General features: G+C 48.0%; 1 protein-coding gene, 1 long non-coding RNA gene and 1 pseudogene across 6 annotated transcripts in view; 1 reads left to right on the top strand and 2 right to left on the bottom strand.

The window, feature by feature from the left end:
- LOC146206682 (M-phase inducer phosphatase 3-like) overlaps nucleotides 1–22,846 on the bottom strand; it is a 215,797-nt gene that overhangs the window by 122,202 nt on the left and 70,749 nt on the right. The window lies entirely within an intron of this gene.
- The window catches only part of LOC146206683 (uncharacterized), a 41,115-nt gene that overhangs the window by 1,261 nt on the left and 17,008 nt on the right, over nucleotides 1–22,846 (top strand). Inside the window, exon 2 of the long non-coding RNA XR_014703274.1 lies at nucleotides 19,157–19,422. This is a non-coding gene — a long non-coding RNA (uncharacterized LOC146206683). The remainder of the gene's footprint in view (nucleotides 1–19,156; nucleotides 19,423–22,846) is intronic.
- LOC146206684 (long-chain fatty acid transport protein 1 pseudogene) lies at nucleotides 14,308–18,323 on the bottom strand (annotated as a pseudogene).

The following is a 22,846-nucleotide window of genomic DNA, read 5'->3' on the forward strand; positions in this document are numbered from 1 at the left end:
TGCGAAGGCATCGTAAAAACACTGCGCATGGGCGCTGTCATGTTCTGGCAAAGGAATTTTGTGGGACTGAAGATTTATCACTGTATGCGAAGCAAAATATCAGGGTTACTTGTAAACCAGGTGCCGGATACAAAACTGTCCCGAAAGAAATGGAGATCATCTTATTATGCGACTATGAAGATGTATTTTTTTCGCGAACTAAACACCGATAGTTAAGCCCGCATGAAGCTCTATTTTCCTCCACTTGGCACAACCGAGTTCGCTCGGGAGACGACAGCAGCACTTAGACGAAAAGGGATTTTAATGGGCTACTGGCGAAATACATTGATCTAGGTGTAATATGTAATACTTAGTGCAACAATTAGGTCATAAGAAGATATGTCTCTAAATCTTTTAAGCCTTCCTCTAAAGCAAATTTTGCTCACTGTTACTGCTACGGAGGCGCAGAAGCCTTCAAATGCGAAAAAGAAAAAAAAAACACATATTGGTTCAACGCACCAAAGCGACATTGGCTATGACGGATGATAAGCGGTGGGCTTCGGTGTCGTTGACCACCTGGAGTTCTTTAACATGCAGTCAAATTCCACAGCAGGGGAGCGTTTTGCGAAACGGCTGCGATTGAACCCCCCGCTCTCGAACTCAGCACTCGAGCGCCCTACCACTGAGACTCCGCGACGGAAGTTTAGGTCATGTTTAGGTTTAACAGAAAAAAGAAAGAAGATACTAAAACAACTATATCGTGCATACAGAAGGCACAGAGTGGCCTCTTCAAACTGTATTCTGCTATGCAGCAGTCTGCGGTCACATGCTTCAGTGGCTGCGGTATCTCAAACAGAAATGGGAATATACAATTTGAGTGTTTGCATTAAGTTATATTGAAGGCAGCAACCTGTTTTGCTTTGACAGGGCGCCTAACGACAGTAGTATCCTTTCGTTTGAGACGCCGCGCGTCAAAGGATCTCAAGCGCCGAAGACCGACTGATGTCCTCATCCAGCATGACATCTTCGATATGGACATATATTTATATATATTACATACACATAAAAACAAAACGAGACTAGTCGAACAAATTATTGTACTTACAGAATCAGTTCTCTGTGACATTATCACCTTCAAAGTAGACACTTTCAGCTTTCACACACTACTGCATTTGGTGCTGCCACTGCTGGTAACAGCTCTGGAACGAGGTTTTTGGAAGGTCCTTCAGGAGATTCTCCGTTTTTGCCTGAACCTCTTCAACTGAGGTAAAATGAGTTCCCTTTAAGCAAGATTTAATTTTAGGAAATAAAAAAAATCGCATGGAGCCAAATCAGGTGAATAGAAAGGATGCTCCATCCCAGTAATGGTTTTGCTGGTCAGAAAATGCTTGACAGATAGCGCCGTGTGAGCGGGTCCTGGTGCAACAGCCCTCCATCACTCCACAACTGTCACCTTTTTCTCCGATTTTTTTTTCACGAAGTCTTTAGTACTTCAATGTAGTAGTGTTGATTAACAGTCTGACCCCTGGGAACCCACTCAATAATTAAAATTCCGCTTTATATAATTGCCGCGAAACCTCCAAAACTTTGTTTAGCAGCCGCCGACATGCGGCCTTATCGCTCTGATTCTGGCATGCGTATCAATTCTGTATTCTTTGTGAATGCTCGATGTCGCGAGGCGCACCTTTATCAGTTTCTTTGTCGCGAAAGATGCGCCGAGATCTGTCCCGAGGATTCCGGCCACTCGCGTATGCTGCTACAATGTTCCAGATTGTGCTAGTGACAGTTTGCGACGTTATCTATATAGATTGTTCTGAGCAGCCTTTAAATTGAGCGTTGACGAGTGTCACGGCCATTCTTTCTTCGACAATCGACGAGCACGTTTGTTGCTATCGCCGCCGCCGAGTTGCTTAGTTCTTTTGCGGGCGCAAGTCAGCTCCATAAAGAGTTAATTTCAGTACCATCAAGCCTGTGTCTTCTTTTGGTGTCTACGGCCTTGTCAACCACGGTAGCCTGTTGAGATTTCTTTTGCAAGAGGCAGATAGGTACGCAAAAGCGCACTGGAATCAAACCCGCATTTACATGCCGTACGCGCGCGCGTAAATCACTGCTGGCACACGACACGAACACGCATCCACACGGCCTCTGCACCGCAAGGTGGCGACTCTGCTCAATCTGGAGAGCAATATGGGCTGCCCTTGCAATGTGATTTAAGCAAGACTATTTGCGAATGCAACAACAGACATAACAATTGCAAGAACTCAAGCATTTTGCGACAACATGCAAAATGAAATGGATTTACAACAAACCGTATCGAATTTGAAGCGTCTAACATGTGTTAATTTGCCCTATATATATGAGTAGTCACGTGATCCCTTGTTTCTTTAGTTGCGATTAGGTGTTCGTTGAATCCTTGGCCATTCACAAGGCGAAAAAATTATCACGGTAATGCACAATCACAATGCAATACTGGAACGAAAGCGTGCGAAATGAGCGACAATGACGTACGCTGCGCGTCCATGCTATTGGCTGATCGCGCATGCACTTCCGGGCGAACGAGCGAAATTTTCTATTTGGGCACATTCGAGCGACGAGCCAAGCGACATGCATTTCTGTTCACGCCAGTGCAACCGCCGTTTCGCGTACATGTAGCTCAGTGTGCAAACTGTAGCTACACAGCTGGCAGCTTTTTGCAGCATGTGGTATACGTCAGCGTTCCGGCGCTCCAGCGGTTGGTGTGTCAGAGAAAGCCTGCATATGTGCGGTCTCCGAGAATCAGCGCGCAAACAACGTTAGCGCTACATCGAAACGCACTCCGCCGCGCCCTCTTGATAACGACACACAAAGGCCATCGGATAAGCGAAGTTAGGGAAGGGAGATTATCACATCGCCGGCATCTACAGCCGCCGTCAGTTCCCGGGCATGAAAAGAGGCGAGCATCGCAGTTCTTATCCGAGCCCGTTTCGCGCACCAGCAACTGCTGGCTCACACGCCTGCCGGAAAATAAAATCTGGATGTCTGCATGTTTTCCGCATCAACAGCGTCACGCTGAAACTCATAACAATCCACGCTATGTGCGATATACCGCACATTCACCTCGGTATCTTGGACGCTCTTTCGCTTCCTTTTTACTGCATTCAAACAGCCTTAACAGGTGGATCTCCAATGCTGCCCATAGCTATATCAGTCCTCTTGTATGGTCCGCGGAAGCTGGGAATGTCATGGGTTCCTTTGTTGTTTCAGCGTGGGCTGCTTGATTCATAAATCGTACGGTACAAAGTGTGCTGTGGTTAAGTTGGTCTGTGACACAGGTTCGTGTTTACTCAAGCGCATACGAGGATTTCGCTAAAAGAACGTCTGCTCGTGTTACGTAAACACCAGTGTAATAGCATTGCAGGTGTCCTTTGGGAGCACTACGGATCCAAACTGTTCCATTAGGGGGCTTTCGTATGATAATGAAGTGTGTTTTACTGTCTGGATTAGTGCAAAGGCGGCTTCTTGCGCTAACGAGGAAATGTTTAAGAGCTCCCAACTGGTGTTGGAAACGAGCAACATAACTTCGTCGACCGGATCTGCAACGTTCATCAACTGTAATAGACGTGCCACCATCGTTCCCTGAATATAGCGATTTACTTATTTCTCAGTTACAGAATAAACGTCCCCATAAAACTGTACCTTAGTTATTTTCGAAATTTTCGTACTAAAAAAAACAAAGAAAACGAAAGAGAAAAAAAGTCCTCAAAAACGTTTTCACTCCAAAGTGTCAAAATATCTTGAAATTTTACATATTTGCTGCGATGGAACGTAACAGCGAAGGTGCCGGCCATCCTTGCGAGGAAGCTTTCTAGCGCAGAAAAGCGCGAGGCAACACGAAGCGAACCCAATATTACAATCAATGTTGTTTTAGCGGAGTTTCAAACCCTGTTGTGAAAAAAAGTTAAAAAGAAAAACTGATTTTGAACTCCCGAATTTGCCGGAGAAAAAGATAAACTGCAGAATAACGAGAAGAAATTATAGGGCACACTTAAGTTCCGCCTTTAAGGGTATGACGCGAGAGCTATCAGCGCACATATAAAGCCCCGCTTTAACCAAGCCGTATGAACACGCCTGGGAGTAACGCGACTCCAAGGGTCCTGGCAGACTGATTCTGATATCACCCTCCTCCCATGTGAAAGGAGAGGCCAGACTTGGCAGCTCCTGCATCTTTCGCTCACAGCGCAGCCTTAATGCTATCGCGCTAAAAGGTGGAGCGGCATGAGCTTAATGCATCGTGACAAAATTCAGGGCAGGAAATTGACATTTTTTTTTTTAATAACGGTGTTTTTTGCCTCGGGGCATAATGGAATATGTAAAAATTAAAGGGGGCATTAAATGAAAGAAAAATGGTTAGCTGTTCTAATAAAGTTCAAGAGAGAGCGATCCCTTGAGTCCATGCAATGTATGAAGATGAGTTGTTCGGCGAAAGGCCCACTGCCGTCAGGTGCCGAATTCTCATCGGCTTCAGTGCCGGGCAAACCCACGACAAGTGGTGAATATCTGCCTCGTGATCTGGTGACTTGCGGACAGGACATCCTGGACGTTGATATAAATATCGATATTGCGGCCATATTCGTGTCACCGCAGGTGTGAGGGCAACCCTAACCCGGATCCTCCGTAGCGCAACCTCCTCTGCAGCACCCTAAGCAAAGCTTCCGTAAAGACTGATTTTTTAGAGTTGTCCGTGGGGAGAATGTTGGGTGTGGTGCGTCGACCGCTGCACGTGCCAGCCCAGCGTTGCGCGTGTGGTAGGTGACGAAGAGTAGAGGGCTGACGTATGAGGAAATCGAGGTGTGAAGGGAGGCAGGGTAGCCGACGGACCCCCTTCCTGGAACTGCTGACAGCAGTCCACCGGCGTCTTCCCTGTGGTCCGCTCTTACTACCCCCTGGTTCCCTTTCCCCGCCGTCTTCAACGCATCCCTGTTCATCCAACCTAGTCTGCAAGGCTACCCCGTTTCAACTGGTGAACTCTTTCCTTTAGCCTGCAGTGTTGAGTGCGCGTTATCATTCCGTATTACTATAAACAGAGCTTAGTTTTTTGTTTGATGTCTGTTGTTTCGTTCGAGCCTGCACGCGACAGCTTTCCCCTTGAGCAGTTGGCAAATTCCCAATCACGACATTCTTCACTGATCCTTTCATCTTTATATTGCTCAGAGAGAACCTTGAAGTGCTTATGATTACCGTGCATAGCTCAATCCATCTTTTTCGTTTTGGCAAAGTTCTTGGTTTATTTTTTTTCTCGCATGAGCATGGATTTCTTTAGCGTCACACTCCATGCCGCCCGTTTATGTATGCAGTTAGTATGCGGTTAGAATGCAGTTTTTTTTTTTTTTTTACCGTTGCGAACATGCATTTCTACTAACTATTGTTCCCCAATCCTGCTACAGCCACCAAAGCTACAAGCAGTACCTGTAAGTAAATAATAAATTTAGAAACATGTTTTACTTTTGGTTTTAAGGGGAAATATTATATTGCGAAGTTCAAGGTCGTCAACATCAAATGTAAGCCCTGCTTTAAAATTTTCTTAATCGGCAATTCGAAACGTCAAACATAAAAAAAAAAAAACGAAAGCTCTTTCAGCAGGCCTCTCGGCATTGCACACTTCTATATTGGCGTTTATCGTATTTCTTATACATCAAATACAGACGCAGTACATGCATTTGACAAAGTTGAAGATGTTAACATGATACCGGTGACTAGCACACATAACGATATATAATTTTGCGATGCGGAACAGCCAACTCAACGAGCTTTCAAGTGCGCATTTTTGACATTCGATACTTCGAACCAAGCTGCCGATAAAAAATTAAAATAAAAACAGCTCACCTTTAATGTCGACGTCTTGAACTTGGCAATAAAACATTGCCCTTTAAAATCAAAATTAAAAAAGCGGGTTAGTTAATTTCGGTTAATTAATCGTCTAATTAGCAAGCTCCGTAACGTATGAGATTCCCGCCTTGCTTAACACACCTCATAGTTATTAAAAAAAGAAAGTAACAAAAAGCTATAACGCCTGTGACCACGGGGAAGTTTCGACTAATAGTTATTGTGGGATAGCCCGGGACAGAAAGTCAGACCTAATGGCGACGGGAAGCATCCTAGGAACTGAACGACCGCATGAGCGCGACAGAGGTATGCACTAATTGCGTTGGCAGCTGGCATCCGTTCTGTTTGGAAAGGTTAATGTTCGTCCCGTCGGCGTGATATATCTTATGCAATCGGAGGGTGCGAGCTAGCAGCAGCCGAAATTAAAGCTACCGTTGCTTCGTTTTCACCAGATGTCGAGCTCAAGAACGAAGTTCCCGCGGCGAACGCCGGCCTGCCCTGCAGAGGCTGAGGCGGCTCTACCAGCAAGACGGCAGCTGATATGACGGAGCCACCGTTAGGACAAAAATAATGGAGAACGCAGGAGAACCGTTTCCTTGGCTGTTGTTGTATTTCCTAATATGAACAAACTGCGCTCTTGTTTGCGTGTTTACGTAGCTTACTCGAAAGTCAGCTCAACTACTCGCTTTGCCACACACTGATGCGCCAGACACACAGGGTACTTGAAGTGATCATCTTGGCTTACAGTTATTGAGAGGGAAACGGACTTTGTCGCACTTATTTTTCACAAGTTGTTAAAGGGCCACTGTCCAGGGAAGGCCCTTTTAAGCAAAGGAGCCCAGTGTTTCGATCAGGTACCGGAGATAGTCTGTGCAAAATGCTACAGTGACACGCGCGCCGCAAAGCATCGAAAATACAATTCAAAGCTCTCTCATGCTCTCCTTTGGGAAGCCAGCCTCCCCGTTTCCTGCGCTGGCCCGACGGGCCACAGTAATGACGTACGTACCGCGAACGACGTCAATTGGTCCGTCTCGCTGACTGACGGGAAAAGGATGGGTGTCTACCGCTCGCTGCGCGCTTTTCCCTCGCCACGGCCAGACTGAATCCAGCGGCGCGCGCTGCCTCGGCTGTCTTTTTTTTTTTTTTTTTTTCTTTTTTGCCCGCGCCCGCGGAGTGCCACGCCCCACCTCCCGCCAAACGCGGAGGAGGAAGGGGAATTTGTCTTGCGGAGGCTAGACGACCTCGGGCAGGAGAGTGAAAAACCTTTGCGAGGGAACGGAAGGAGAGAAGCATGACAGAATCGGGTGATTGCGGTGGCTGTAACTGCGTTATTAGTTACTCTTTTCAAAAACATTTCGCGGCCTTGCGTTCTGGGGCCGAAGTCTCACAGTCACCGGGGAAGAAAATATTTTCGACCGGAGGGTGGACAGTGGGCCTTTAACTGTTAATGTATGAGCTATGGAGGGTTCTTTTTGTATGTACCATCTGCCAGCATCTCCGAATAGAACATTTAAAAAGTGTCACCAGAAAGCAGCTCACAGATATCATGCAAGGGTCATGCATGCCCGTGAAAACTTGGATAGCTGGAAAAGAAAAAAAAGTTTTTTTTTTTCAACACATGTTTATAGATTTTTGGAAATCTGGTTTCTTTTTGGGATGTGTTAAAACGAATTTTGCGCAAACGTCGCATGGCTGTTCGTCGTATTGATCTTCATGCCAGAGCCTTCAGAAAGGATTTTGGGGGTTCTGCCTGATAGATAATTTATTTTGGCGAAGCGTCCTTATCTTTTTTTTTTTGCGCTTCAGGCTTTGCCAAAATGAGTAAACTTCACCAAATATCCCAAGAAACAGCCTTGCAGATAATTTATGCTTTGAAATGCAGTCTTGTGTACCCGAATTGAACTAACCTTTTATGACAAGATGTGCTGTCCGTAAATCGGCTCACTTTTTATAATTTTGCCAGCCTGTGTTTTTTTGTTTTCTTCTGTAAAATAAAGTCGACGTGGCGCTATGGTTGCGGCACTCAGAGAACCGAAGGGCCGGGTTCAAATCCTGCTTGGGGCTGAATTTCAAGGCGAAAACCTCTATAGACTCGTGAGTGTTTGCCCGTCCGCGCACGCGTGAGACTGCGAGAAGTATCACACTTTCGCGAGATTTCGCGGGATTCCACGAGATTCCACGGGGTTCTGTTTACCTTTAAAGCTGTCAGTGAAGAATTTATTTTAGTTAATGGGAGATAGTAATTGATTTGATAGTGGTAGTTAATGACCGATTATGATAGTGGTATTTAGTGACGATGATAGTGACAGCGACGTCAGCACTCATGACCGACTGTGACATCATCACCTGGTGACGTAATCCCTCATGACCGGACATAACGTCACATCCAGTCGTGTCCTGGAACTGACGTCACCATGACGTCAATTCCAGTCATGACCGATGATTGCGTCTTTGCGGCGCCTTACATTTGGCGCTTCCTCGAAAGTCGCATCACATAGCATACCGAAGCAGGCGCAGTAAAGCAGGAATCAGCGGCGTTTCAAATTGGTTTACAGGAAAGAAACGGCGCAGTATCTGCCACACTCCTCCGCGAAAACCTGACCCGCGCCGCAAGGGAAGGGAGGAAGGTGGGAGGGAAAGAAGAAAAACGTGCCGTAGTTGTTGGAGTAATTTCGACCGCTTGTCACTCCGCGTCAGTTGCTTCAAAAACGAAACCACGAGCACAAGCAAAGCGCATAGCTGTGATAGCGAAGAGCCAAAACTGAAACTGGCTGCCGGTGGCGCAGGCTTTCTTTGCCGTCGTCTCTGCGTGATAAAAAAGCAGTTTGGAAACAAAACTTAAGAAACGTAACGAACGTTTGTCAGGCTCTGATATCATGGCGCTTGTACAGCCTCGTCCACTTCCAGCTATAACAAGGGCACTGCTTTCAAAGCGTCGCTGCGTCCAACCCGGCCGCGCAATAAAGTGGCCGGCCATGTCCCGCTGTGCTTGCATCGTTTTGCATCGAGTCTGACGCAACGTTGCTTGAAAGCAGTGACCGTATTATAGCTAGAAGTGGATGACCCTTGTACTTGTGAGCACGGTTCTCGCTCTTTACCACCTTATTAATAATGAGCACTTTGTTTTGAGTAACAGTTATGATTAGGAGCTGTTATTCTACCGATAAAAGCAAACTTCATTTTCTCGTCAGCGTTTCTTTAAGGCTCTTCCCGTCACAACGATTTCCTGATTCCGTTGACTCTCCCGGTACACAGATTTTTTTTTTCTTTTTGTCCCCGCGGCGGCTCTCGATCGATTTCAGTCTGATACCCCTGCCACACGGGAAAATTAATGCTATTCTCATGGAATGAGATTTGTTCGGTTTAATGTCATTTTTTTGACGCGCTGCTACACGACCAAAAGTAATTCATTTGCAAATGATGGCAATTGCGATGGATGCGCATATGTTGAAAAATGACTGCGCTGTGAACGAAAGCAGCCTTTACATTCACATCTTGCACGCCTCGTAACCAACCTGTTGATTACGACTATCTATCACGAAGTTAGCGGCTGCGTCGGTGGCGTTAGTTTACGAAAGGAGGTGCACGCGTCGGCGCTCGGGTGTGAAAAGAGCACGAGTGTTACAACAACGTACACTTTGCACACTAATCCAAGAGCAACACGCAAAAGAGCCAATGTCTAGTGTATTGACCGACGGCGCTTTTATAGGCACCGTGCAGGAATAGTAACTCGCGGTGCGACGCGCGCGCCCCTCGCGGCGGGAAGAACAGTTTGGTAGGGAGACGTGCGCCCGGCCGTGCAGCGGAGACTCGGCAGATCTGCTGTGCGTGGGGCGCATTCGCCGTTCGTTCTTTCGACTCGCGGCATTCTATGGTCACAAATGAATTGCTAGATTGCAGTCCTTGGATTGCTGCTGTTGCACACATTTTCACTGGCCTGATAAAATATTTTTCACGTCACCGAATAGGCTTTACGAAGCGAAGCGACGCAAAGTTTGGATTGCTGCCTTCCAACGAGCAGTGAAATCATGCCCGGGCATTGCCGCGCCCAGATTTACCGCGAAGCATTTTTCCTGAAAGAGGACACACTATACCTTCACCTGCATTAGCATCCTTTCTCAACCCGAAAAAAAAAAAATATTGAAAGAAATTGGGCAACTCATGCATCAGCGCTACTGGGACCGCCGTCCACTGGGCCGCGCTCGTGGATGCAGTTGTTCATTGCATAATTTTTATTTAAGCTGTCCTGTGGTCTATATTTCCCTGTCTACGATAGCGTGCATAAGCACCAGTACAATGCAGAGAGTAGTCAACATGAATAGAGCGTTTTAATAGCGCATTAGTTTCGCGAATTCACCTTGCCAGCTTTTTTTTTTTTTTGCTTGCTTGCTTTCATTATTTTTCCCCCCTCTCAGCTCGTTCCTTTTTCTTTCCACACCCTTTCCTTCCACGCTTATACCGCTACTTTCCTTCTCTTGGGCGGCTTCCTTTGCCCGTCCCCCAGCCTGACGTTTTTTTTCTCGCCATCCTTCGCTGTGCGCTTCGCCCTCCTCTGTAGATGCGATTCATAAAGCCCCTGTCTGTCATTCCATACGCTTTATTCATTTAGTTGTCTTAATAACATTCCGATGTCTACTGAGCTGTTGAACCTCGAATGATAAGCTGTTTCTCATGCGATACTGCTCCATCAAGACTATAGTAAAAAATAAGTAAAAGAAACCAATGTTTTTTTTTTTTTTTTTACTTATTCGTGGACACTCTGAACAGATCTCGCATTCATTACATGCCATCCTGCTCCAAACAAGTTTTGTCGACCGGCTGGCTGCCACCTGTTACCTTCCCCTGTCAAAACTTAATTTTGTGGCAGAGGACTTGAAAGTACCGTTACAGAGGCATTACGGATCGTTAAAAAAAAAAAAAAAAAACGAAAGAAAACTAGCTTGAAGTCGGGATGAGGCAGGACGTTCTTTCAACGAAAAAGAAAATTAAGCCTGCTGCAATTCTGACATGTGACAGAGAGGAAGACATGCACGTGTATTAGAAACTGTAGATCGCTTGTGCAGTGCTGTAAGGGGAGTTTCCATTCTCATCGCTATTCTCATTCTCATATCAGCGACCACGTGCCATCTGCCATCCTTTCCTTTATCGTCGAGAAAAGTGGCAACCGTCTCACCAGAAAACAGCTAAAGCTCTTCAAAATCCGTCTGCATAATATATGTGCCTGCGGTAATCGCGTTCTCGAGTTTTCAGGCTTGTCGCCTTTTTTTAAGGCTTTTTTCTCTTCTTCGACTCCAGCTTCATTCATTCCTATTCTTCTCCTACACTCGTTCCATCCTTCTCGGCCGCTCGATTCCCCGCAGCATTTTTTTTTTTTTCTCAGCCACCCCAGCTTGGGGCGTTCGAGTTGGCCTTTGTGAAGCTGTACCACACTTGGGCGTTCGCCACAAATGTTTGTATTTTTCTACATTTTTACCATGTTTTTTTTTTTTTTTTTACCATGTTACCGTGCCCCCTTTGATCGCATTCGAATGAGTTCCTCAAACTCATTCGATACCTAATGTCATTTTCATCGAATGTCATGTTTTCTCGAGTGGCAGAAAACAAATGTCATTTTGAAAGAATGCCATTCGATGGGAATGACGTTAAATTTTCTCCCTAGAGAAGTGAGTCAATGCGAAAAACACCTCGCTAATGCCTCAGCTCACCTTATGTGCGCACTGCAATGATGCACTGGTGTGACAGAAATAGTATCTACTCACACCAGCGACAAAATTTCCATTTTGACGCCAAGGCTTAAAATTGCAGAATACCTTCCACGCATATTTACGCTTCACTGCTGTGCCCCTCCACTGACGACGCGTAGGAGGTGTCGAATGACAAGTGGGACAGAATGCAATACGCTCTAAGCTAGGCGCAAAGTGTTTCGCCGTCGCAGGTGCGCATTTAAAAAGAAACTGACAACTAATTTTGTGCCCGAGGCGCAACCCGTCAAAACACAAGTGCGGCCCTGACATGTAGCTCACGCGGCAAGCGCCCTGCCAAGGAGAGCTCTGACCGAACTGCGGTTGCGAAGCTCGTGGCCCCAGCTGCCCGGTCGAAATTCGGTCACGCCACTTGTGGCACTGAGAACTTCTCGCCACCGCCGGCTGATAGCACATAGGCGTCTGCTAACAGGTATGATTAACCAGCACTGAAAATGGAACGTGCTCTCGGATGTCCACAAATAATAGCGCCAAAAGACGAGTTCAGGCGATTCCAACGCTCGGGCGTGGCAATGATTTCTCGGCCCATGTTAGCGAAAATAGTGGTCAATGTCGAGCGGCTGCTCGCTTTCCCAGCGCTTCAAGAGCGATGCTTGCCAATAGTCGCCGCACCACGAAAGTATACCAGGATGTGGTGGGTGACATTCGCATCAATTAAAAAGACCCTGGGGCGGTCTCTTTTGAGCCGAAAAATAACTCCAGAGCGGTACTTCAAATTTAAAGCATAGAGTGTACAAACCTAATGGCGTTTTGTGCAAGACACATGACATAGCAGACAACAACAAAGCTTTGCATAACCCAAGCGCCGAGCTCGACTCTGAAAACGCACAACCCGTGCAGAACTGCGAAAACATGCCATGTTCGCTCTACAACGGAAGCACGTATTCACTCTTGCCACCCTCTAACGAAAGACAATGAAGGCACCGAATCGACAAGGACGCACAACTTCTCTGCTCTCCCGGCAACCCTACTTTTTCAAACTGGCCAGTGACCCAACAAAGCGTCGAATATTATCAGCTTCCAGTACTTCACATTGTAATATTCTCTTATATTGCAGAATATAAAAGTGGTAGAGCTTCTTGGGTTATGATTACTACATAAATAAATGCCCAAACTATAATTTTGGATCTCCAAGACACAGTACTCTAAAAGACAAGGCGACTCAATGCGGCAAGCCTTTAGTATTAATGGGGCCCTGAAACGATATTCTAAAACAACAAATCCATAGAACTGCGAGTCAACACTGCGTGGACCCCATAATAAATGTTTGATAATGATTGCAAGACGTCAACTTCTGTCATGGGGCGCTCCCAAGTGAAGACCTACTGTCATTTTCCTTGCATGACGGAGTTAGGAGGAGCATCATATATGATTGCCGATATCTTCGGTGTTAGGGAGTTAAAAAATCGTGCATGAACGATAAGACTAATGGAATACAGATTGTTCATGTGTGCTTTTCTAGTCAACAGCGTTTCATAATAACTTTAGCTTCCCCCACGCTGCTTTAGGAAAAAAACAACAACGCAAAAAGACAAAATGAAGGCACATAGGGGACACACGTGGCTTCCTTTTGTAGTCGTTCTTAACGCAGTACCAATTATCCAGCCGTGAACTTCCTGCTCTTGCGGCTGACAATTTGACTGACACCAGTGCGATCCGCTACCGTGAATTTCTTGCGCATATACACATCGTCCTGATCGCACCGGCAGACATAGGTCGGCACCATGAGGAGGGCCTCACTCACACTCACGACCAGTGACACTCAACCCCACTCACTCGCACTCACACTCATGCCCGCTGCCATTCACCGCCACTCACTCACACTCATGACCACTCCTGTTCACGGCCACTCACTCACACTCATGCCCGCTCCCATTCACGGCCACTCACTCACTCACATTCACACTCATGCCCGTCCACACTAACATCCACTCACACTCATGGCTGCTCCCATTCGCGGCTACTCACTCACACTCATGACCGCTCCCATTCACGGCCACTCACTCGCACTCAACCTCCCACTCCCAACCACTGCGTGAGTGTGAGTGAGGCGATAGGAGTGCACTCATGAGTGAGTGCGCCGACCTATGCCGGCAGAATACAAATATCGCATTGTACGGGCAAACCAACCCAAGTCGTAACTGAAAAATCACTGAGACTACTAGAGCGAAAAAGCTAACAGATGACGCGATAGTGAATCAAGAGTAAAGGGGTACAAGTACAAAGCACGCAGCTATATAAAAAGGAACAATGGTGCCAGGGCTTGCTTTTTAGAATGTCATTTTGAGCACAATGAAGTTCAGTTGGGGCTAGAAAAAAACCGAAGGACGCACTCGGCCTCTAAGAGTAAGATATGAAAGCGTCCCTTGTGCTCATACGTACACTTTGTTATTTGCTTAAAGACCAATCCCTTGTGAGCTTTATCTGACACATGCTCATTAGCATAGCTAAAAGTTATCCAATTATGTGAAAGTCTACCTAATGTAAAGCCACACTTTTACCAAGCAGCAAGGACGTTCGGCCTAGGAGTAGCGCGTCTGACTCTCCATGCAAGAGTTCAATTCCCATCTTGCACTCCTACCAAAGTTTGCAGCTCTAGCCAATTCACCATGTCCTGTGGTCACAAGACATGATGACCATTTAGTATATGGCGATGCCACCTGCCAATTACCGTCAACCAGAAGCACCTTCCTCTTCTGGCAAACTGCACATTTATTGCTGTCGCGTTGCAAAGTTTTTTCGCACGTTAGCCCCAGGTGCCCATGTCAAAACAAAAAGCGAGGAAATGCAGGGAGGCATAGGCTAGGTATTGTTCGAAGCACGGCAAGCTGAGAGGAAAATTTTCTAAGAAGAACACTCGAGAAATATGGACGATGAGTGGACAGCTAAAGGATTAAAATGTTAAAAGGATTAAAGTGGTGGCAAATGACTAGAGAGACACTTATCGAGTAGGTATGTAGCAAACCAGGATAGACAAATAAGCAGCCTAAGATAATTAAAAAACAGAAAGTAAGAAATCAATTCAACAGAAAAAGGGCAGGCCCAGGTCCTGCATGGAAAAGGCAAACTGGAAAAGAATTGATCTACTATAACTCAAGAGCCAGAGCCCTCTTTAAAGTGAGATTAGGATGCCTAAGAATGCAGGGCTACATAAAAAAATTTAAGAAAATAACACATGTGCAATGCAAGGGAAATATGTAAAAGCAATGGAGCATATTTTAATATGTGGCAGCATTCACCAGATGTGAATAAGGCACAGTCACTCTGCCTGAGGCCCTACAGCAAAAGCAATGTTAATGAATATGTAGTAGCAAAAATCAAATGGAAGGCTAGTGGGGGGGTGACATAAGGATACAAGTTGCGGAATAAAACAGTCAAAGACAATAAATTTGGAGCTGATATAGTAAAGTTTGAAAGGTTGGTATGGGAAGTTAAAAGGAAAATAAATGCTGAGTATGGTGATCCTTGCCACTTTTCTCTGTCAAGGGAGATGCTCCTACCATTTCTCCATTCTGCGGACACACCTTCCATATTGAGACCGATCAGCATCATACTGGCGGCATGTGGAAGCGCATCATGCTATACTATAAATCTCCAGTGTGTTGGAAAGAAGACAGTGGCATGAATCCGTACATGAGCACTAATGAAAGCTGCTCGTATTTGTCGCCGATACAGAAACAAGAAAAACAATTCTCCAAACAGAACGAGGACCTTCACTCTGCAGTAAACAACGTTGACCACCTGGCACTCCTCGTTTGGCACAAGGTGACCTGGGCGCACAGCCAGCCATGCGCCTATCACCCTACAAGCATTCCATGCACTGGCCAGACGCATGGTAACCGAAGGTGATGGTGGTAATGAAGACATGCTAAGTTGTAGTCGGAACAGCCACAACCACACATGGATAAAGAACGAAGCGAAGACGCAACACAGCCCTCTGTTATTGGGTGCCGTGCTGCTACACCTTCGCAATGAACCAACTCTGTGTCACCACGACAGGGGCCTACCGCCCAATAAAATGTTTCCATGAAAGAATGAAGTGCAATAAGACAAGGGTACATCACAAAATAGAAGTTCTGTTCTTGTATCTTTCACAGTGGAGTCTGTTTGGACCATAAGCAGGCACCACAGCCTACAACGATGCAAGTGTGTTACTGGAGTCTCAGTGCTCAAACAGGCCACCCTGTCAAGAACATAAGCTAAGAGGAAAAGTATGTGGGCAGTACGCCATAAAAACAAGGCCACTCCTTCGTTTACGACTGCAAGGAGGGAGCCAATTGTTCCTTTGATAATAATAGATGCTTCCACACAACGGATCAAGACCAGATCCACAACATGCACCAATGTTTCCTCAGATTAAACATTAGTCCAACAAGAAACGAATGCCTACCTCACAGAACATTTTTCTGGTCTTTTTTTACAGGTGTTTACCACTCTTCCTTGATTTTGCATGCCGACCTGCTACTGTTAATACAAGCATGCAGGGCCGGATTTCATTGAGCAGAGGCTAAGAAAACCACCAATTTGCATACAACCGAATCGGTTGTGCAACTGGAAACATGGCCCACAACCTACACACACACATACACACCATATTCACAAGAGCAGACGTACACACGCCACCTTTATACTTCAGCACGCGTTCATCAAGAAAAGTTCCATCGTCTCGCAAACCAACTGAGGCGGACAAGCGTTCTGACGCGCTCTTTCGTCCTCGAGTGCGTTCACGGCGCGCTAGAGGCGCACGGCGCCAGCGCACAGACGCTCGTACAGGCACCGGTCGAGCGGCACGTAGCGGCTGGCGTCTAGGAAGAAGCATGGGTCGCCGCCCAGCTGGTCGAGGTGGTACTCCTGGCGCTGCAGGTCGCCCTTCTTGAGCTTGTACGTGGATGTCGTGTCGACGGCACGCACGAGGCGCACGAAGAGCGGCACGGCGTATGCAGGCAGCTGGCTGCGCAGCGCGGCCAGCAGTGCATCCAGGTCGGTGGTGCGCGCGGGGTCCTGGACAGCCAGCATTCCGGCACGGCCCTCGGCACCCGGCAGTGAGACCCCGTAGGCGACACAGTCGCTGAGCCCCAGTGCCTGCGCCGCAACGCCTTCCACCTCAGCCGTGGAGACGTTCTCGCCCTTCCAGCGGAACGTGTCACCCGTGCGGTCGCGAAAGTAGACGTAGCCCAGATCGTCGGTGACCAGCAAGTCGCCAGAGGCGAACGCCACGTCGCCCTTGCGGAACACATCGCGGTAGAGCTTCTTCTGCGTAGCCTCCTTGTTGACATAGCCGTCGAACTGGTGCATGTGCGAGCGTTCAACCTTGCCAACCAGCTCGCCCACCTGGCCGGGTGCACATGCGAGGCAAATGCCTTGCTTGTCGCGCAGGGGCAGCCCCGTGCCCTGGTCGACGCGCACCAGCTTGATGGGCAGCAGGCGCTCGCCCAGCGCCGGCCACAGCATGAACAGCACAGGGAAGAAGCCCACGGCGCCCGGTCGGTTGTCCGTGTTGACAAGGTTGGCGTTGCCTTCGGTTGCGCCGTACACCTCGCGCAGGTCGGCCAGCCCGAAGCGCTCGGCGAAGCGTCGCCACAACTGCGGTCGCAACCCGTTGCCGAACATGAGGCGTACGCGGTGCGCGCGGTCTCGGGCGCCCGGCGGCTGCGCGAGCAAGTAGCGGCACGTCTCGCCGATGTACTGAGCCACAGTGCAGCCGTGGTGCGCACAGTCTTCCCAGAAGGCGGACGCCGAGAATCGTGGCCGCAGCACGGACGTGTTGCCGAACAGCAACGTCTGCGAGAGCGCCAGCACGCCCGCGGCCACGTGGTACACAGGCAGACACACGTAGAGCACGTCGTCGTCGCGCATGGGCATCATGTGGCGCACGGCGCTCGCCATGCTGAAGAAGCGTCGCTGCTTGATGATGGCGGCCTTAGGCAGGCCTGTGGTGCCGGACGTGTAGATGTAGAGCAGCCTGTCGTCCATGCCGCCAACGTAGTGCGGCACGCGGGGCTTCTGCCCCAGCAGGGGCTCCAGCCAGGTCACCGGCGCGCCCAGGTCTTGGACGTCGGCGTCGAGGCAGACGTAGAGCGGCTCAGTGCCCAGCTTCTCGACAACCAAGGGCCGCGCGTCGCGCAGCGACTCCAGTAGCGCGTGAGTGAACACCACTGCGCGACTGCGGACGCACGATATGCAATGCGCCAGCGAAGCCTGTTTGAGGTTGTAGTTGATGAGCGCGGACACTACGCCCAGCTTGGAGAGGCCCAGCCACAGCATGACAGCCTCGGGCCGTGACTCAGTCAGCAGGGCCACCTCGTCGCCCGGCCGCAGTCCGAGCGTCGCGAACGCGGACGCCACGCGCTCCGAGTAGTCGTGAGCTTGCGCGAACGTCCAAGCGCGCTGCGCCGTCGTCGTCACCAGGCAGGGCTTCTCAGGCTGCCGGCGCGCCAGCGACGCAAACACACGCGCCACGGTAGTGTCCTCGGCCACACGCCGGTGCATGTACCAGTTGAGGCGCATGTAGCCCACAGCAGCGAGCACATCCCGGGGAGCGGTGCGCGCGAGCAGGCGCAGCGTGCGCCACCCGCCAGTGGCCAGGTAGGCTACGGCCAGCAGGAGTGCCGCAGTGCCAAGCGACCAGAGCGTGCCGGCCGCCCCGAACAGGCCCAGCAACAGCGCCGACTTCGACGACGACATCGCCACACTGGCTCCCAGCGCCCGGCGCCGCGCGCGCACTCCGACGACCTACTTTAACCCCCCCCCCCCCTCCTTCTCTCCCCCCCCCCCCAAAAAAAAAAAAAAAAGCTGCCGAAACGGGCAACGGCCTACGAGAAAGTTGTCAGCTGCCGCCATCTGGCGCGTGGCTGCGCAGGCACTCTGCAGCGTGTCACGGGTTGCGCCAGCTGACCCGCCGGGGCGACCGGTCGTCCCGCCGAGCAGACCAGAATGACCATGAGGTCAGCGTTCGCAGGCAGTGCAACATTTTGCACCGCGGATGGTGGAACCACCTTAGGATTAGGATCCTTGCAGGAATCATTCCTCACAAAGATCACTCCTTGTGCGCATGAACTCCGTGCGCGGCTCTTCCACACGAGTTCGCGTTTTACTAAACAAGTGCGGCTTTCGCTCTATCAAGACTGCTGCCACCTCTCAGCAGCGCCCATGATAGATTCTATACACGCGCGCGTGGCACTATGAACGGCGCGAAAATTCATGACTGATGACCACAATGCCTTCACAGCTGCAATGATTCAATGAATCTCGCAGCAAGTCGGACACAAATTAAAAAAAAAAAAAAAAGACAGCACTTGGTAACAATGCTATGCCTGGCACGTATCCTCCAAGGGCTGTCTTGGCAGTGTTTTTATTAGGAATCTAACAATCTATCTCCCACATTACAACTCACCTGCCCGCCCCTCCCTTTCGTGCCGCTCCTGAAGAAAAAAAAAAAAAAAGTCCTGGCTATGTGCGTACAGGTTAAATAAGCGAGAGGCATCATTTGTTGTTTTGTCACCAAATCCTTCAGCTCATAATTTCATCTAATGGTTAATTCTTTTTTCTTCCAGGTAACAAGAAAGCTTTAATAACGGGCTACCGGAGGAATTCTGTGCAGCGGTCACTGCTGACTTGAGTCATAAAACATAGCAAGTGCAAGGAGGCGCACGATACAGGGAGAGCCGCAGGTGTACTTATAAAAATTATTAATTTGGGTCATTCGATGTGAAATGCCAAGACTCAAAAAGCCCTATCGTTGATCCTTTGAAAGAAAAAGACGAGCATGTTGTCAATGACATTCATTTGAAGCACTCTTCTGAGAAAAAAGTTTGCTCAGGTAAGTGCTGTTTAAAGTTTTAGCAATGCAAGTATGTTTTGCATTTTCTTGATTCAACAGAAAAGCAAACAATGTGTGTGTGTGTGTGTGTGTGTGTGTGTGTGTGTGTGTGTGTGTGTGTGTGTGTGTGTGTGTGTGTGTGTGTGTGTGTGTGTGTGTGTGTGTGTGTGTGTGTGTGTGTGTGTGTGTGTGTGTGTGTGTGTGTGTGTGTGTGTGTGTGTGTGTCGTTTTAGAGCGCAGCTCTTATACATAGGGCCGTTTGGCGATTAAGCCGTTAGTTCTGTTATATCTTTTCAGACACAAGCTGGAAAAGGCCTGTTTTGTTAAGTAATTAAAAGTTTTGATAACTATGGTTGGCTTAGAACATTGGCTTTCTTGAGAAACAAAAATGTGAAAAATTGATAAGCGCCTGTTGCCCTAAAACCAACACTGGATAAAGTGGGATGGGTTCATTGTATTCATTTCCCTTAATTTTTTAGTTTTGAGCATGAGCTCTTACTGCGAGGTCAACACTGCATATTTCTCATACCGGGCTTTCTTGTTATGTCAGTAGGAAGTTGTGTGTAACGTGCGTGTCCCATGCGTAAACAGTATAAAATTACCTCAAGGGAACGCTCCTGGCATCAACATGATTTATATTATCCCATGATGGGCTATATGCAGTGCCAGCTTGTTTTAACTTCTCCTTCCCAAGGAGCCTGCCACCTACCTTTCAGTCTTCTGTGCACTAACTTGAAGCAGTCCCTGTGTGGCATGTTCACTTGCTTTATTTACATGGTTCTCACTTCTGCAACAAATACAACAAATGTATCCGCTATTTCATTTTTTCTGATCCCGATGTTACTCGGGACCCGGAAGAATGTTACATGTGTGTCGTTTTGCGCATGATGGTACATATCAGTGGTTCGGCATTATTTCTCGAGCTTAATGCTCCAAGGATGCCCAGGGAATGCATAGAGAGTATGCTGTTTTGATGCAGAACTTATGGACCATGCCAGTTGCGAAACACCGCTTCAAAAAGTGACCAGATTTTGTCCGCATTTTTCGGGTGTCTATGAATTGTCGCGCCATCTGGAATCGCTCAATACAAGCCTTTTGCAATTGCCGCCATTGCCTTTTGAAAATCAAAATTTTCTCTCTTTTCCATCTTAATTACCTATATAGCTGCTATCCTGATAATTTTTTTCGCTGAAAATCTTCAACTAATTTTATTTTCCACAATGATTGTGCGTTTATCAACAATCAGAAAGCTTGGAATTTAGATGCAGTTTTATTTAATCGCCGCGGGTGCCGCCACCATTCGTAAACACCCGCATGTGCTGTATGCGGTAACTCCAGTGAAACAATTGCCCATATTATACTGGAATTTAATGGTATCCATCCGGAAGTTGATGCAGGCGCAGTCACTGTTCCTGAAGCTCTGGGGTTTAGAGATGCCAGTGGCCGGTGAATAAACCGGCGGTGGAAGCTAGCAAAGAAAGACTGGAAGATTGGTGGCTTAAAAGCAGAGAAGTGACATAATGTTAGTAATGTAGGTGCAAAATTTAATAAATAGAATGATGGTTTAGTTAACCATTCTAAATCAATAATTAAGATATATGGAGAAAAATGAGCATGATAGCTACTGCTACCACCCCGTTTCAAAGGGGACGCTCTTATATTCCATCCATCCATCCATCCATCCACCCGCATTCTGACCAATCAAAACCGCCGTTTTTTGATACATGAGCCCTATGGGAAGTTTCGCAACAGGTAGTATTGAAGAGCTCTGGTTTTGATGTTCTAATTTTTTTTTTGTCAGCGGCAAACAGACAATGTATAACATTCAGCAGTGAAAACTGATGCATACTGAGGGGGTCATACTGCTTTCTCAGTTTTGTCACTGTACTTCAGTTTCTGAGACATTTGTACAAAGTGTAGTATAATTCCCTACTTTCCTCAGTGCACGCATATAGAGCATCTAGATAGAGCGAATACATTAGGGATTTGGGGAATGTAGCCAGTTTATTTCATTTAAGTTGCATTTGTCTCTCAGAGCTATATACAGTAGACCCTTAAGGCTGGTTCACACTGGCGACTCGCGGAGGTCGCGCGGCTCAATTCGTCACGGAGGGGGTGACCCGCGACCAGCGCCAATCGACACCGAATTTGTTCACACCGCCGTGCAACACGACAACCCCTTATCCGAACGAGATTTGAACGAAGAGGCGATTTTCGCACCTTTACGCCTCTGCTACCATGCTCGTGGTAGATCAATTCAGACTCATTTCGGGTATGCATATGTGCAGCTATCAGCGAGGAAGATCTTATGGTTATGCCCATGTTTAACGGAAGCGGCGGTGGTGTGCGCGCCTTTGTTTGCGATCTGGCGAAATAGCAGATCACGAAATCGCCTCATGCCAGAGCGTCACATGACCAAGAGTACAAGTACAAATGCGAATTAGTACGCTTCACTGTCGCAGTGATCCTTAACATGTGTGCCCAACAACTGCGGGCGCAGAAAGTCGATCGTGCAACGCGCGCTTGCGCTCTTGAATTTTCCTGCCTTGAAAAAAAAAAAAAAAAAAGCAGAAGCACTGCAGATTGGCTCAGTAGTTTTGCGACTTGAAGTCGTCTCCCCCTCCGTGACGATTTGTGTCGCGCGACCTCCGCGATTCGCCAGTGTGAACCAGCTTTTAGTGATACTGTCGTGACGCTGGGGCTATGTCGACCCGGCCTTCACTTGGTAGCGTGCAGAGACTCGGGGTTGAAGCAGGATTGAATCTTCGAAGTTGGTGAAATATATACAAGCAGGTTTAATGGCACTTTGAGAAAACTTATTTACAAGATTATTTACACGAAAAAGAAGGGTACATCAGCAATATGGCAAGCGTTAAGAGTTCATAGCGAGAAGCGACTGGATGAGCCGTTTACCCAGGGCCCAGAGCGACATTTCGTGCTCTGCAGCGTCCTTAAAACCCCCTATGTCCAGCCCCTCTCTGAAGATGCTGACCAACCAAATCCAGGGCACGCCCCTCAGATATCGGCATCCAATCGAACACATCACTGCACTGATGGTCTGAAGCACTGACTGGCCCGGCATTGTTTCGTTGAGCCTGGTCACTTGTTGGCGGGAAAAGCTTGGGAACGGCGAGGAGGTACATTTCTATTCTTCAACCAAGAATCGATAGGCAGCTGGTTCCGGCAAGTGGATTTACTTCTCAGAAACCCAAGTGCACGTGGGCGCCGCATACGCTCCCAGCATTGTCCGTTTTCGACAATTGCAAATATTTCCTGCATTCCCGGGAAATCATCTAATGGCCGTATGCGTCATGCTCCTTTCTTGTCCGGCATTCCCAGGAAATCCTCTAATGGCCGTAATCACCTTGCTCGTTTCTTGTCCTGTACGTCAGCGGACGTGTCACTCTGTCGCCTCGTTTGGACA

This window comes from Amblyomma maculatum, chromosome 1, assembly GCF_055883805.1.
Source record: "Amblyomma maculatum isolate TAMU_Amacu chromosome 1, ASM5588380v1, whole genome shotgun sequence".
NCBI classification, from domain to species: Eukaryota; Metazoa; Arthropoda; class Arachnida; order Ixodida; family Ixodidae; genus Amblyomma; species Amblyomma maculatum.